This window comes from Stomoxys calcitrans, chromosome 2, assembly GCF_963082655.1.
Source record: "Stomoxys calcitrans chromosome 2, idStoCalc2.1, whole genome shotgun sequence".
Lineage (NCBI taxonomy): Eukaryota > Metazoa > Arthropoda > Insecta > Diptera > Muscidae > Stomoxys > Stomoxys calcitrans.
In genome coordinates this window covers 221,796,930-221,813,901 of record NC_081553.1, presented here as the reverse complement: position 1 = coordinate 221,813,901, position 16,972 = coordinate 221,796,930, and the positions used below count along the sequence as shown (strand labels likewise).

Genomic DNA, 16,972 nt, shown 5'->3' with positions numbered 1-16,972 from the left:
CACTTTTATAAATTTATAGAACTTTATGCCAGAATTTATTAGGGAATGAATGCATTAGGCTGAGAGTGAACAAAATTCTCTGCCATGTATTAGATTGTAAGGAAAATATAGAGAAACCATAAAAAGAAAAACAATTAAGCACGGATGCTCTATCCAGTACACAGCAAAATGTAGCTCAGGTTGGTTTTCTTCTGAGAAAAGGACCTTTTTGCCAGAAAAGGGCTTCCTTTCTAGGTTAAGGAGCGCCCTCTTCTTGGTGCAGAATATTGCCTTGCAAGTAAAGGGACTCTTTCTTCGAAGCATAACTTCTATTGACAAAAAAGGGATTTTTCAACCGGAATCTTCCTGCATTTGAAATATTGTTCTTTCTTTATGCGAGAGTTTTGTCTTTCGCCTGGAGAAACTCCACTTTATCTTGGAAAAGGGTCCCTTCCCTTAGATAAAGTCCCTATTCACAGACAAAGGGTCTCCATTGTTCTGAGAGGTTTCACTTTTACAAGAAAATTTTTATCTTTCCCTAGGTTAGATGATTTTTACCCTGGCAAAGCATTGTTTTCCCCAAAAAAGGGCCTGAACAAGGAAGACACAATCATAGTGCACCTTGTCCTACTCTAGTCCTACTCCAGTCCTACTCTAGTCCTACTCTTGTCCTACTCTAGTCCTACTCTAGTCCCACTCTCTACTCCTACTCTTTTCCTATTCTACTCCAACTCTACTCCTACTCTAGCCCTACTCTAGTCCTACTGTAGTCCTACTCTAGTCCTACTCTGGTCCTACTCTAATCCTACTCTAAACCTTCTCTAGTCCTACTCTAGTCCTACTCTAGTCCTACTCTAGTCCTTCTCTAGTTCTTCACTAGTCTTACTCCAGTCCTACTCTAGTCCTACTCTAGTCCTTCTCTAGTCCTACCCTAGTTCTACTCTAGTTCTACTGTAGTCCTACTCTAGTCCTACTCTAGTCCTACTCTAGTCCTACTCTAGTCCTACTCTAGTCCTACTCTAGTCCTACTCTAGTCCTACTCTAGTCCTACTCTAGTCCTACTCTAGTCCTACTCTAGTCCTACTCTAGTCCTACTCTAGTCCTACTCTAGTCCTACTCTAGTCCTACTCTAGTCCTACTCTAGTCCTACTCTAGTCCTACTCTAGTCCTACACTAGTCCTACTCTAGTCCTACTCAAGTCCTACTCTAGTATTACTCTAGTTCTACTCTGGTCCTACTCTAGTCCACACTAGTCCTACTCTAGACCTACTCCAGTCCTAATCTAGTCCAACCCTAGTCCTTCTCTAGTCAAACTCTAGTCCAACCCTAGTCCTACTCTAGTCCTACCCTAGTCCTACTCTAGTCCTATTCTAGTCCTACTCTAATCCTACTCTAGTCCTACTCTAGTCCTACTCTAGTGCTACTCTAGTCCTACTCTAGTCCTACTCTAGTCCTACTCTAGTCCTACTCTAGTCCTTCTCTAGTCCTACTCTTGTCCTACTCTAGTCCTACTCTAGTCCTACTCTAGTCCTACTCTAGTCCTACTCTAGTTCTACTCTAGTGCTACTCTAGTCCTACTCTAGTCCTACTCTAGTCCTGCTCTAGTCCTACTCTAGTCCTACTCTAGTCCTACTCTAGTCCTGCTTTAGTCCTACTCTAGTCCTACTCTAGTCCTACTCTTGTCCTACTCTAGTCCTACTCTAGTCCTACTCCAGTCCTACTCTAGTCCTACTCTAGTCCTACTCTAGTCCTACTCTAGTCCTACTCTAGTCCTACTCTAGTCCTACTCTAGTCCTACTCTAGTCCTACTCTAATTCTACTCTAGTCCTACTCTAGTCCTACTCTAGTCCTACTCTAGTCCTACTCTAGTCCTACTCTAGTCCTACTCTAGTCCTACTCTAGTCCTACTCTAGTCCTACTCTAGTCCTACCCTAGTCCTACTCTAGTTCTACTGTAGTCCTACTCTGGTCCTACTCTGGTCCTACTCTAGTCCTACTTTAGTCCAACTCTAGTCCTACTCTAGTCCTACTCCAGTCAAACTCTAGTCCTACTCTAGTCCTACTCTAGTCCTACTCCAGTCCACTCTAGTCCTACTCCAGTCACACTCTAGTCCTACTGGAGTAGGTCTAGAGTAGTTCTACTCTAGTCCTACTCTAGTCCTACTCCAGTCATACTCTAGTCCTACTCTAGTCCAACTCTAGTCCTACTTTACTCCCACTCTACTCCTACTCTAGTCCTACTCTAGTCCTACCCTAGTCCTACTCTACTCCCACTCTAGTCCTACTCTAGTCCTACTCTAGTCCTACTCTAGTCCTACTCTAGTCCTACTCTAGTCCTACTCTAGTCCTACTCTAGTCCTACTCTAGTCCTACTCTAGTCCTACTCTAGTCCTACTCTAGTCCTACTCTAGTCCTACTCTAGTCCTACTCTAGTCCTACTCTAGTTCTACTCTAGTCCCACTCTAGTCCTACTCTAGTCCTTCTCCAGTCAAACTCTAGTCCTACCTCAGTCCTACTCTAGTCCTCCTCTAGTCCTACTCTAGTCCTATTCTAGTCCTACTCTTCTCCTACTCTACTCCCACTCTAGTCCTACTCTAGTCCTACTGTAGTCCTACTTAGTCCTACTCTAGTTCTACTCTAGTCCTACTCTAGTCTTACCCTAGTCCTACTCTAGTCCTACTCTAATCCCATTCTAGTCCTACTCCTACTCTAGTCCTACTCTGCTCATACTCTACTCCTACTCTACTCTACTCTACTCCTTCTTTACTTTTACTCTTACGCTACTACTACTCTACTCCCTCTCTACTCCTACTCTACTCCCACTCTACTCCTACTCTACTCCCACTCTACTCCTACTCTACTCCTACTTTACTCCTACCCTACTCTTCTCCTACTCTAATCCTACATTTAATAGCCCTTTCATAAGACTTAAAGCAAGGATATCCAATTGTGACCTAAACCCATTTTCATCTCCCAACATTCACCATTGACCATTGTGGTGACATAACTCAAGCCAACCCAAAAGGAATTTAAATTTTCCTCATGAATGTATGTATATGCCGACATAATTACTTGAGTTGCTCTGCATGTTCTACATGCTCCTTGCATACTGATTTCACTTTAAATTTAATTAATTATTGATAAATCATTTCGCAAATGTCCAGTAGCACATAGAACTGCATATGAATGTGGGCTACTCATGTTCATTCACTTGCTTCTGGTGTGCTGTAGAAACTTTCCATTACGTACGATGTTGTGTCATTAAGGTAAGTTTCCGGATTTTATGAAATGCTAGAAGCATATTTTGCAATAATGTTGCAGGTAATAGATAGTCAGCATGCATGCCTAATATCAGTTAAACGGCAAGAGGATTATGAGAATGCTTGCATTATTAAAATGTCTGTAGAACACTAGAGAGGGAAAGTTGAAAGGCGAAAGTAATTTAAATTACGGCACAACTTGTTAAGTGCAAAATTTAAAGCATACTTTTAGGCGGATGTCTTTGTATGTTTTCGGTAAATCCCACCAAGTTTTGAAAATTGTTGTAGTTTTTTTTTGATAAAGTTTTTAATAATGTATGATTACTTCTGTCCTTTAGTGTATTTTTGTTTTAATAATTTGCTAACGAAATATTCTTTAAATTAAATATGCATTAAGATAGTCTTAAATTGATTGCACTTTCCATGTTTTGCCCCCAAGGTTGATTGGCTTGTACAATGTTGGTCAATCGATTATCTCAAATTATTTTAAAGGCTTAAAATCATTAAACCTTTACTCTGTTACATACATTTTTAATTTTTGTTTAAATGTGTAGGCCAATTACATGCAATTCGGTCAATTTTGTCAAGTGCTTTGAAATTTTGATAGTTGAGTTGAAAGGCCACATGGCAAACAAATTATAAAACTCTTTAGATGATTAAATTTAACTGCATTTGACACTTTTAATTTAGAATTGTGGTTGAAAGAAAATTACGAATCTAGTGAAAGCTAAGTTTTTAATAAATACAAGGCCACGAAAAAATGATTAAAAATTTACGTACGTAAATTCTTAAAAATTTCATTTCTATAGGAAATTAGGCCAAACAAAATCTTAAATTTTGTTTGGTAAATTTTGTAAATTTGTTTGGTAAATTTTGTCAACAATTTATTGTATGGGAAATTTTGTCAAGATTTTATTTCTGTGGAAGTTTCGTCAATATTTTATTTCTGTTCAAATTTTGTCAAATTTCATTTCAATTCGAAGGGAAATTTTTGTGGCTAAATTTCCTATGGAAATGAAATTGTTACAAAATTACCATACACAAATGTTTGTCACAATTTCAAATTTAGTCATTCATTTCAGTTCATTTCCATAGGAATTTCAGCCAAAATTTTTTTTATACGGAGAATTTTGTCAAAATTTATTTTCTATAGCAAAATGTTGTTAAAATTTCCCTCCTTAAAGAAATTTATCTAAAATTTCGCTTTAAGAGGAAATTTTGTGAAAAATTTTCTTCAAGTGAAAATTTTGTCAAGGATATTTTTCAAAATGTCGCTTTAGAAAATTTTGTCACAATTTTATGTCTGTAGGAAATCTGTTCAAAATTCCCTTCAATTCATGGAATTAATTCAATTATCTTTCTTTTTGCTTTATTTACATGACTATGCATCCTTCGCTTTACCGACGTGGTTCCTTGATGGCAATAATTATTTCTGTTAGGATTAAATATGTTTTATTTCAAAATCGCGCCTCAAAAAGCATCAACTGCCATATTAAACCCTTCAAACTTTGCTGCTTTCAGTGACTTTAAAACCATGCCTTAACATGATGCTCTTTAAACTGTATGAGCTTAACTGTTAACTTTTTTTAGTAGATAGCTTTGCCCAAACAAGAGAAAGCTTTCCCTTTTAGTCCTAAAACAAACACAAAGCTTTTCAATACCGAAATGATGTAGACGTCGGACGTTCAAAAGCTTAGTTTTGAATTTATCAGTACACAGTAGATGTCGCCTTTGTGACACCCAGACAATTTCTCTCTTCTAAAAAGAGGAAATAAGATAAATCAATTTTGAGAGTTAAAAAGAGCAAAGAGGATGAAATATTAGAGAAATTTAATTTCTCTCAAAATTTGACAGTAATGTCAAGCTTATATATGAAATTTTGACAAAATTTTCTATAGAAATGAAATTTTTACAAAATTTCCCATAGAAATGAAATTTTCACAAAATTTCCTATAGAAATGAAATTTTAACAAAATTTCCTATAGAATTCAAATTTCCGATAGAAATGAAACTTTGACAAAATTTGATAAAGAAATGAAATTTTGACGAAATTTGCTAAAAAAAAAGAAATTTTGACAAAATTTGCTAAAGAAATTAAATTTTGACAAAACTTAGCATAGAATTGAAATTTTGACACAATTTCCTATAGAAATGCAATTTTGACAAGATTTACCATAGAAAAAATTTACCATTGACCAAATTTTCCATAGAAGAGAAATTTTGACAAAATTTCCGTAGAAATGAAATTTTGGCAAAAATTTCCGTAGAAATTATATTTTGACAAAATTTTCCCATAGAAATGAGATTTTGAAAAAATTTCCTATAAAAATGAAATTTTGAAAAAATTTCCTATAAAAATGAAATTTTGAAAAAATTTCCTATACAAATGAAATTTTGAAAAAATTTCCTATAAAAATAAATTTTGACAAAATTTCCTTAAAAATGAAATTTTGACAAAATTTCTAATAAAAATGAAATTCTGACAAAATTTCCTATAGAAATGAAATGTTGACCAAATTTCCTATAGAAATGAATTTATGACCAAATTTCCTATAGAAATTGAATTTGAACAAAATTTTCCATAGAATTAAAATTTTTACAAGATTTCCTATAGAAATGAAATTTCGACAAAATTTCCTATAGAAATGAAATTTCGACAAAATTTCATATAGGAATGAAATTTTGACAAATATAAATAAATAAATGAGCTAAGATTTCCAAAGAGATGATATTTTGACTAAATCTTTAAATGAAAATTTTCTGAACGAAAATTGCTAAAGAAATATTTTTTTTTTCAAAATATTCTACAGAAATTGAAATTTGACAAAATTTTCTCAAAAATAAAATTAAAACATTTTCTACATTTCTACATTAGGCAAAATTTATTATATAATGAAATGTTGACAAAATTTCCCTTAAAATTTATTTTTACAAGATTTCTTATTGAAGTGAAATTTTGAAACGTTTTTCTTAAGAAAAAAAAATTTTACAAAATAAAAACTCTTTTTGGGCTTTTTGGAACTTTTTTACCAATACAAATACAATTGACCCTGATGAGACATCTTTGTCATATAAGTCTCTTACTCTCCCTCTCTCTACCGTATGTGGTAGTTTTTATAATCTGTTTGTGTTTTCTATAAACAAACCCAGACGAATTATAAACAGCTGCTTCAAGTATTTACCCCCTCAACACAAGACTGGGACCTGAAAAGCTCTCAAATATAAACAAATCCTACCTTGAAAGCTTGGCAGCTTAAAAAATGCGCCAAAAATGCAAATGAAAGCTTATCGCCTTTACACACTCTTAAACGCTCTTTGTGTCTCTTGCTTTCACACTCCCCATTCACTTTGCGGAGAATTCAAGGACCTCGGACGAAGGGTTGGAAAAACTAATGGCATGGAAACTTTTTGCTTAGCTGCGTCTTGATGTTAAGGATATGGGTCATAATTTTGTGAAAAGTGAAAACAGTTGTCCATGGCAAGTCGAGTGAAACGTATCGTTGCGTAAACGGCACACGGGAGTTATTTACGGAATAAATTGGACTAAGAATAAATTCGAGTTATTGCAGAAGAAGTAAAAAAAAGAATTATAGCCATTTTCAAATCAATATTTCAAGCTGCATAAAAGCCAAAGTGTGTGTGTGCGATTTAATGTTTTTGTCTGTCTGTCGGTCGCTCGGTCTGTCTGTCTATCAGCCTTGTTACCTCTGGCTCTGTTTAAGCAAAAAAGTGTTCGTGTTAGTGTCGTTGTGTTATGTTGTTAAACGTGAGTGAGACATCAGTTAGCAGCAAAAGCCACAACGATACCCTGTAGTTGCCTCGATTCGTTCTTTGTCTTCTTCCTGTGAAAGTGTTAATAAAATATAAAAAATTTACAAGATAAGCCGTAGCTGAGGAGCCAGAAGCACGATAACAATTCCTTCCAACTGCCAGGATTTAGAGCCTCTACAGCAACCGCCCGCCTGCTGAACGACCAGCAGCATCTCAAATAACTTTAGTAAAACGCAAGTGAAGGCAGTGGAATATATCTTTTGGGGCCACCTAAGGTTGGTTGATTACCTTTCCCCACCCATTTGCATGCATATGTGAATATATGGTCTGTGTCCTTCCTTATAGCCAAAGAAGTGTAAGTACGTGCTTGTGTGAGTGTGTGTGTGTGTATAGTGCGAATGTATGTCAATGTTCTGTTATGTGTGCTAGGTAGGTTCCTTAGCTTGTGATGACGACGACGATGATGTTGATGATATACCATTGCTTATAGTACTTCTGTTGATTGTCTTCCGTCTGTTTCAATGTTTCCACACAAAGAAGAAACAAACGAAAGGATGTTTTCTTTCTTTTGTGTGATGTTCATAACCCCCTAAAAAAATCTTTAGCTATGTTTGAAGACTTGCCCAAAAAAAAAATTGTTAAACTGCATGATAAGATAAGTACCGGTTAAGTGCAAAAACTTGTTAAAGGTTAAGCTCTAAAAATCAGCATTTTATAAATAAATTAATTGCGTAGCATTATTTGGTTGCTGAGGAGGGTGAGGAAGATATTTAGAATTAACAAGTGTTAGACTTGATCGGAGAGCGATTTCTCAACACAAAAAATACTAGGGTGTGCCGATAATGAAAATGAAATGGAATATAAACGAGAATTACCCAAATAATCTAGACAAAAGTTTCCATATAAATGAAGTTTTGACAAATTTTTCCATTGAAATCAAATTTTAAGAAAATTTCTAACACAGAATTTACATTTTGACAAATTTTTTTAACAAAATTTATTTTGGCTAGATTTTCTATAGAAATTTTCCCAAGAAAATTAAATTTTGACAAAATTTCCCACATAGAAATTAAATTTAGACAAAATTTCCAATTGAATAAAATTTTAACAAAATTTCTCTACAAAATTTTATTTTGACCAGTGTTTCTACAGAAATTGAATAGAATTCCATTTCATAGAATTAAAGTATAGACCAAATTTCTCGGAACGGAACCCAAATCGACAAAATTTCCCATTGAAATTAAATTTTGAAAAATATCCCTTTAGAAGGGAAATTTTGAAGAAAGGAGGAAAATTTTAGTAAAATTTTTCTTTGGAAATAAATTTTTTGAAAGATTCCCCATTTAAATTAAATTTAGACTAAATTCCCATAGAAATTACACTTTGAAAAATTTTCCATAGAAATGAAATTTTGCCAAAATTTCCTAACGAATAAATGATTAACAAAATTTCCCATATAATATATGAAAAAAATTTTTTTTTTTGGAGGGAAATTTTAACAAAATTTCCTCTAAATTGAAATTTTGGCTAATTTGGCACTTGATGGAAAGTTTTGACAAAATTTCTGTATAGAATTTAAATTTGACAAAATTGCCCACCTTAAGGATATATAGACTAATAAAATTCTAACAACATTTCCCTTAAAAATGTAATTTTGACAAAATTTAATATCGAAATGAAATTTATACAAAATTTCCCTTGAAATTAATTTTGACTAAATTTCCTACAAAAAAAAATTTTACAAAATTCTGTTTCAGAAATACAATTTTGACAAAATTTTCTTTTGAATTTAAAATTTGACAATATTTCCGACAAAAATTAAATTCTGACTGTTTTTCAAAAGAATTGAAATTTAGACAAAATCCCTACATAAACAACCAAATACTGACAAAATTAATCATTGAATGACATTAGTAGAGAAATTTTAAAAATTTCTCTAAAGGACAAAATTTCTCTTTGAAATAAATTTTTACAAAATTTCCTACAAAAACGAAATGTTGATAGTATTTCCACAGAAATGACATTTTGACAAAATTTGCTATGAAAAAGAATATTAGCAAATTAAGAAATTAAGTTTTGAAAAAATTGCTCCAGTAGGGTAATTTGAAAAATTTCCTCTAAATGGGAAATTTTAGTTAAGTATTCTCCAAAGGAAAAATTTTGTCTAGAAGAGAAATTTTAGCAAAAATTTTCTGTAAAAATTAAATGTTGGCAAAATATCCCATATCAAGGAAATTTTGACTAAAATTCCCATTGAATTGAAATTTTGCCAGAATTTCCTATAGAAATGAAACTTTGACAAAATGTCCCTCAAAAATTTAAAAATAATTCTTTCTGATAGGGAATTGTCACAAAATTTCCTGTTAAAGTGAAATTATGGTTTAATTTCCTCTAAAAGGGAAATTTTAGCAAAATGTTGTCTGGAAAATCCCATAGAAATGAGATTTTGACAAAATTTCTAATAGAATTAGGATTTTAAATAAAGTTCGCATCGAAAAAATTTTTTAATAAAATTTCCCCCAGAAATGAAATTTTAACAAAATATCCTATAGAAGTGAGATTTTGCAATTTCCCAAGTGAGATTTTTGCAAAATTTCTCGAGAAGTAAAAATCTAATTTTGATAGAATATATCAAAGAAATGAAATTTAAACAGATTTTCCAGATAGAAGTGAAATTTGACGAAATTTCCCATGAAAATTAAATTTTGAAAAAATTTTCAAAAAAATTACATTTGGAAAAAATGCTCATAAAATTACCTTTTGACAAAATTTTGCATAAAATGAATATTGACAAAATTTCCTTTAATTAAAAAAAATATCCTTCTGAAGGGAAATTTTCACAAAATTTCCTGTAAAGGGAAATTTTAGTTTCCACTAAAAGGGAAATTTTATCGTAATTTTGTCTAGAAGGGAAATTTTAGCTAAATTTTGTCCAGGAGGGAAATTTAAGTTAAATTTTTCTATAAAATTTAAATTTTGACAAAATATCCCATATGAAGGAAATTTTGACTAAAATTCCCATAGAAATGAAATTTTCAATTTCTAACAGAAATGGGATTTTAACTAAAATTCGCATCGAAAATAACTTTTAACAAAATTTCCACTAGAAATGAAATTTAACAAAACGTCCTATAGAAATAAGATTTGGAAAAAAAATTCCCAAAGAAGTGAGCTTTTGGAAAAATTTGCCGAGAAGTACGAATCTTGTTTGATAGGATATTCTATCAGAATGAAATCCTAACATAATTTCTCATTGAAATGAAATTTCCCATAAAAATTACAAATTATGTCTAGAGGGGAAGTTTAATCGAAATTTTTCTATTTGACAAAATATCCCATATAAGGAAATTTTAACTAAAATTTCCATAGAAATGAAATTTTGACTAACATTTTCATAGAAATAATTTTGAAAAAAAAAATTTAACAGAAATGGGATTTTGACTAAATTTCCCATTGAAAAAAAAAATTAACACAATTTCCCATACAAATGAAATTTTAACAAAATGTCCTATTGAAATGTGATCTTGAAAATATGCACAAGAAGTGAGATATTGGGAAAATTTCCCGAGAAGTAAAAATTTAATTTTGATAGAAAATCCCACAGAAATTATATTTAATCAGAATTTCCTATAAAAATGAAATTTTGACGAAAATGCCCATAAAACTAAATTTTGAAAAAATTTCCATAGAAATAAAATTTTGACAACAACATAAAGTGTGACAAAATTTCCCTTAAATTAAAAAAAAAAATCCTGTAAATGGGAAATTTTCTCAAAATATCCTATAAAGGGAAATGTTAGCTTAATTTCCTGCAAAAGGGATTCTTAAGCTTAATTTCCTCTAAAAGGGAAATCTTAGCAAAATTTTGTCTAGAAGGGAAATTTAAGCAAAATTTTTCCATTAAACTTAAATTTTGACAAAATTTTCCTTATGAAGGAAATTTTGACTTAAAATTTCCACAGAAATTAAATTTTGAAAAAATTTCTAACAGAAATCGGATTTTAACAAAATTTCCCACAGAAATGAAATGTGAAAAAAATGCCATTTAGAAATGAAATTTTGAAAAGATTTCCCATAGAAGTGAGACTTTGGCAAAATTTCCCGAGAAGTAAAAATCAAATATTGATAGAATATCCCACAGAAATCAAATTTAAACAGAATTTCCCAAAGAAATGAAATTTTCACAAAAGTTCCCATATAAATGAAATATTGACAATATTTCCCTTAATAATGAAGTTTTGAAAAGATTTCCTACGGAAATGAAATTTTGACAAAATTGCCCTTAGAAATAAGATTATATAATACAATAATTTGTAACAACTTTTCTATAAGAATGAAATTTTGTGAAAATTTCCCACAGAAATGAAATTTTGACAAAATTTCGCATAGAAATTAAATTTTGACAAAATTTTGCATAGAAATTAAAGATAAAAATAGGATTTCATAAAAATTTTTAAAACCTACAAAAAAACTTTAATTTTGACAAAATTTTCCATAGAAACTGAATTTTGACAAAATTTCTAAGAATTTAATTTTAGCGAAATATTCCAAAGAAATGAAATTGAAACAAATTTTCCATAAAATGAATATTTTGTAAAAATTTCTCAAAAAAGGGGGCGAGTTGTAAAATTTCCCAACTGACCCCGGTAGCCGAGTTGGTAGACGAGTTGGTAGCCGAGTTGGTAGCCGAGTAGGTAGCCGAGTTGGTAGCTGAGTTGGTAGTCGAGTTGGTAGCCGAGTTGGTAGCCGAATTGGTAGCCGAGTTGGTAGCATGCTTGGATTACCAGTAGAGGGGTCGTGGGTTCAATTCCCGCCAGAAGCCTGGTACCCCAATAGACCTAAAATTGTCTAAGTGAGTCTGTAAAGGACTGCCTCTCTAACCTAACCTAACGTTCCTATAGTAACAGAATTTTAACAAATTTTCTCAAAGAAAAAACAAATTTAAAAAAAAATGTTCCTTTATGGTTGCTTTATTTCCCATTTATTCTGGGTTTATGCTTCGTTCATTCCATATTCATAACAATTGAATTATTTATGTATTCAATTAATTCACTTTTCAATTAACCTTTGTAATAAACATAACCATCAAACTCTAATTAAATTGTTCAATTTAATTATGATTCAAAATGACAAAATTACTGCAAACGCCTACATAAAGTAGGCGAAATGTTATATTGAAGCTTTGAGCATGTTGGCCTTTTCGGTAAATTCAATGGGAAATGAAGACATTTCCTATTGATTTTGTGTTGAGTTGCCGCCCCCTCCCTGATTTCCTTTCCTCCTCCTCCCTGATTGGCTCTCAACGTTACGTACAATCAACCATCATGTTGGTAATGTGATAATCTATGACTACCATTACAATGGAAATTCAATAAAGTACACCACAGAGTGGAAAAGGGTATGCATGGTGGTAATTGCCATACTCCCTGAAAGGTAGAAGACATGCAAACTGTCTATTAAAGTGTTACTGAAATTGAATAACACAAATGGTTAACAAATATATTGATTGAGGATAATGGGAAATTGGTAGCTGTAAGTGTTTGAGGGTGAGAGGAAAAAAGGCAAAACCTTGCCTAGCTTAAACTTTATGGACGTTAATGGGAAAAATGACAGCAAATTTCCCTACATTTCGTATAATGGTAAGAGAAATGTTGACCATTTGAACATATCTAAAGGAATTTATCTAATATTCACCAATTCGATTAAAAACAAGTAAGAGCTTGCAAAGTTCGGCCGGGCCGAATTTTATATACCATCTACCATGGATCGCATTTGTGGAGTTCTATGCTCGGTATCTCTGTTTAGGCAAACAAAGAATATTGAATAAGAACTGTTTAGTTATTGGAGCTATATCAAATTATAGTCCTATTCGGACCATAAATGAATGCTGAACATTGTAGAAGTCGTTGTGTAATATTTCAGTTCATTCGGATAAGAATTGCGCCTTGTAGGGGCTCAAGAAGCAAAATTCGGAGATAGGTTTATATGGGAGTTGTATCAAGCTATTGATCGATTCAGACCATATAAGACACGTATGTTGAAGGTCATGAGAGAAGCCAGTGTTCAAAATTTTTGCCAAATCGGATGAGAATTGCGCCCTCTAGAGGTCAAGATCCTAGATCGGTTTATATGTCAGCTATATCCGCTTATGTACCGATTTGTACCATTCTTAGCACAGTTATTGGAAGTCATAACAAAACACCTCATGTAAAATTTCAGCCAAATCGGATGAGAATTGCTCCCTCTAGAGGCTCAAGAAGTCAAGACCCAATATCGGTTTGAATGGCAGCTATATCATATTACAATTTGTTGATATCGGAAGGGGGCGGACCCTCCCCCATTACCCCAAAAACATCACCCAAAATCAAAAGTGGACCGATATGACATGGTATAAAATGGTATGGTATCAAATGAAAGGTATTGAAGAATAAAATACGAATATGGTATTAAAAATTGTGTCTAATTACCCAAGATGTCGCCCTAACCCCAAAATTCCTCCAAACAGACAAATTGAACGTTCGGATGGAAATTGCGCGATCTATTGGCTCGGTTTATATGGCAGCTATATCATGGACATGGACCGATAAGGCCCATATACAATCCCAACCGACCTACACTAATATTTTTTGTGTAAAATTTCAAGCGGCTAGCTTTACTCCTTCGAAAGTTAGCGTCTTTTCGACAGACAGACAGACGGACGGACATGGCTAGATCGACTTAAAATGACATGACGATCAAGATTATATATACCTTATGGGATCTCAGTTGCATATTTCGAGGTGTTACAAACAGAATGACGAAATTGGTATACCCCCATTCTATGGTGGAGGGTATAAAAAGCTATTTGGAGTGGAAATTGATTGATTTTCGGGAAATTTATATTCATTTTCAGGTCCATTGGGGTCCATTCCACCCTCAAACACAACTTATATGCCTTTGACTTATTATGGGACTCATATGAAATGTTTTTGAAAGTAGAGCACGTATCTCATATTTACTTTAATGGCCAAGTGACCACCCCCGAAATACCCCCTAAACCGGAATACGATCATATAGGATTCAATACAGTTATATAGGACTCAAAAGAAAGGTATTTGGGAGTAGAATAAAAATTTACCCAGTAACCGAGCAAGAAAAAACTTCTCATACATCAATGAGTGATTTCCAATTCAAGTTTAAACTCAATGATGAGGGACCTTTTTTTATAGCCGAGTTCGAACGGCGTGCCGCAGTGCAACACTACTTTGGGTACCTCACAAATGTCGCCAGCATTAAGAGGAGATAACCCCTTTGCTATGTCCGTCTGTCCATGTTAATTTGTGTACAAAGTACTGGCCGCAGTTTTCATCTGATCGTCTTCAAATTTGGTACAGGTATGTTTTTCGGCCTAGAGACGAAGCCTATTGAAATTGGAAAAAATCGGTTCAGATCTGGATATAGCTCCCATATATATGTTCGTCCTATTTTCAGTAATAATGCAATAAAATGGTTATTTGTCAACCGATTCTCTCGAAATTTGGCAGGAAGGATTTTCTTATGACTCTCGACATTACTGGTGAATTTCATGGAAATCGGTTCAGATTTAGATATAGCTCTCATATGTATACATCGCCCGATTTTCACTCCTAGAGCCACTGCAAGCACATTTATTGACCAATCTTGCCAAAATATTGCACAACGCTTTCCTCGATTTTCTCGAAATTCGACAAGAGGGATTTTCTATTGACTCTCAATATGACTGGTGAATTTCATGGAAATCGGTTCAGATTTAGATTAAGCTCTCATATATATATATATATATATATATATCGCCCGATTTTAACTTCTAGAGTCACTGCAAGCGCATTCATTGATCCATCTTGCCAAAATTTTGCAAAACGCTTTCCTCGACGAATGCCACAGTATCGTAGGAGTTTGCTCGGAATCGGTTCAGATTTAGATATAGCTCTCATATATTGGGTTGCCCAAAAAGTAATTGCGGATTTTTTAAAAGAAAGTAAATGCATTTTTAATAAAACTTAGAATGAAATTTAATATACGTTTTTTACACTTTTTTTCTAAAGCAAGCTAAAAGTAACAGCTGATAACTGACAGAAGAAAGAATGCAATTACAGAGTCACAAGCTGTGAAAAAATTTGTCAACGCCGACTATATGAAAAATCCGCAATTACTTTTTGGGCAAACCAATATATGTTAGTCCGATTTTGAGAAATATTGCAAAAAAGTGATCATTTGTTATCCGATTCTGTCGAAATTTTGCGAAAAGGATTTTCTTATGACTCTCAATATTACTGGCGAATTTCATAGGAATCGGCCCAGATTTATATAAAGCTGTCATATATGTATATCGCCCGATTTTCACTTAAAGAGCCACTACAAGCGCATTTATTGACCAATCTTGCCAAAATTTTGCAATACTCTTTCCTCGACGACTACAACATTATCTGAGAAGTTTGCTCGGAATCGGTTCAGAATTAAATATAGCTCCCAAATATACGTTTGTAAGATTTTGGGTAATTTGCCATAATGTTGTCATTTGTCAACTGCCGTTTTTAGAGTTTGAACATATTTGATCGCCGAGGTCCATCAAAATTGGTTCAGAATTGGATATAGGTCCCACATTGTACTTACAGGATAGGTGTAGGGTATTATACAGTCGGCACCGCCCGACTTTTGCCCTTGCTTACTGGTTTTATCTAAGAAAAAAAAAAAACCAAAATCATATTTTTTTCTAATCAAATTCCTTACAAGTGTACTCACTTTAAGCCATACACCTTAAATGTATTCAACATACCATGCATTGCAGCCATATCCTAATTCCCATTTGGATATAACACCTCCTGGTTGTTTGGGTTGCTTTCTTTTCACCTCGAAAATCTGCCAGCAGCTTTCAGTTTCGTGTATCCATTTCCTGTTATCATAAAATAAGACATGTCCTATAAACAAGGATTATTACGCCTTAATCAAAAGGGAATATGTCACATTACGAAACTAACCATGATACAATCACCCAAATAATGTGGGCTTCGTTCGTGATGAAAGTGATTTATTATAAGGATAGGCCATACCCTCATAGAAGCTATCAACATGTGTTGGCTTCAGGGTAGAAGAAGAGAAATCCTAAGCAACAGCTTATAGCAAAGCTGGTTTGGTGGATTTTCTATTTCCTTCTTTGAGGAGACACTTGGAATGGTTAAAAGCATAAGGTGGTTAAAAAAACTCTTTTTTTCTTTTTCCTTTCTTCTTTCCTTCCTTTCGTCTGCTGTTACATATCCCATTAACAATATCGTCTGTTGTCAATAAATGAATATTCTATTAGGCCTCAATCCTTATTGCCATTTCATATGTGATGTCTTCCTTTTGAATTGTTAATGGAGGTGTTTTCCATGAAGTCAAAGCCATAAAGGCAAACGAAGAATATTCAATTATCTTCATATGGAATTAAAATTGAACGTTTTCAAATTGACAAAGAGCACAATGCAACACAAAAAGTTATTCAAATGGCACCTGACACACCATTTCAATTTGAAGAAGAGAAACACATGTAAATTCAAAATAATTTCATATAAGCCCGAAAAAAATTTGCGAAACCAAAAAAAAAAACAAGTAAAAGCGTGCTAAGTTCGGCGGGGCCGAATCTTATATACCCTCCACCATGGATCGCATTTGTCGAGTTCTTTTCCCGGCATCTCTTCTTAGGCAAAACAGGATATAAGAAAAGATTTGCTCTGCTATTAGAGCGATATCAAGATATGGTCCGGTTTGGACCACAATTAAATTATATGTTGGAGACCTGTGTAAAATGTCAGACAATTCGAATAAGAATTGCGCCCTTTGGGGGCTCAAGAAGTAAAATAGAGAGATCTGGCTATAGACCGATTCAGACCATAATAAACACGTATGTTGACGGTCATGAGAGAATCCGTCGTACAAAACTTCAGGCAAATCGGATAATAATTGCGA

The 16,972-nt window shown here is 33.4% G+C and overlaps 1 protein-coding gene across 1 annotated transcript in view; it reads left to right on the top strand.

Annotated features, from left to right (window-relative positions):
* The first annotated feature begins 6,726 nt into the window (after positions 1-6,726).
* Positions 6,727-16,972, top strand: part of LOC106085887 (extended synaptotagmin-2) — a 69,928-nt gene continuing 59,682 nt past the window's right edge. Inside the window, exon 1 of the mRNA XM_059362428.1 lies at positions 6,727-7,284. The gene's annotated coding sequence lies outside the window, so the exon portion shown is untranslated. The remainder of the gene's footprint in view (positions 7,285-16,972) is intronic.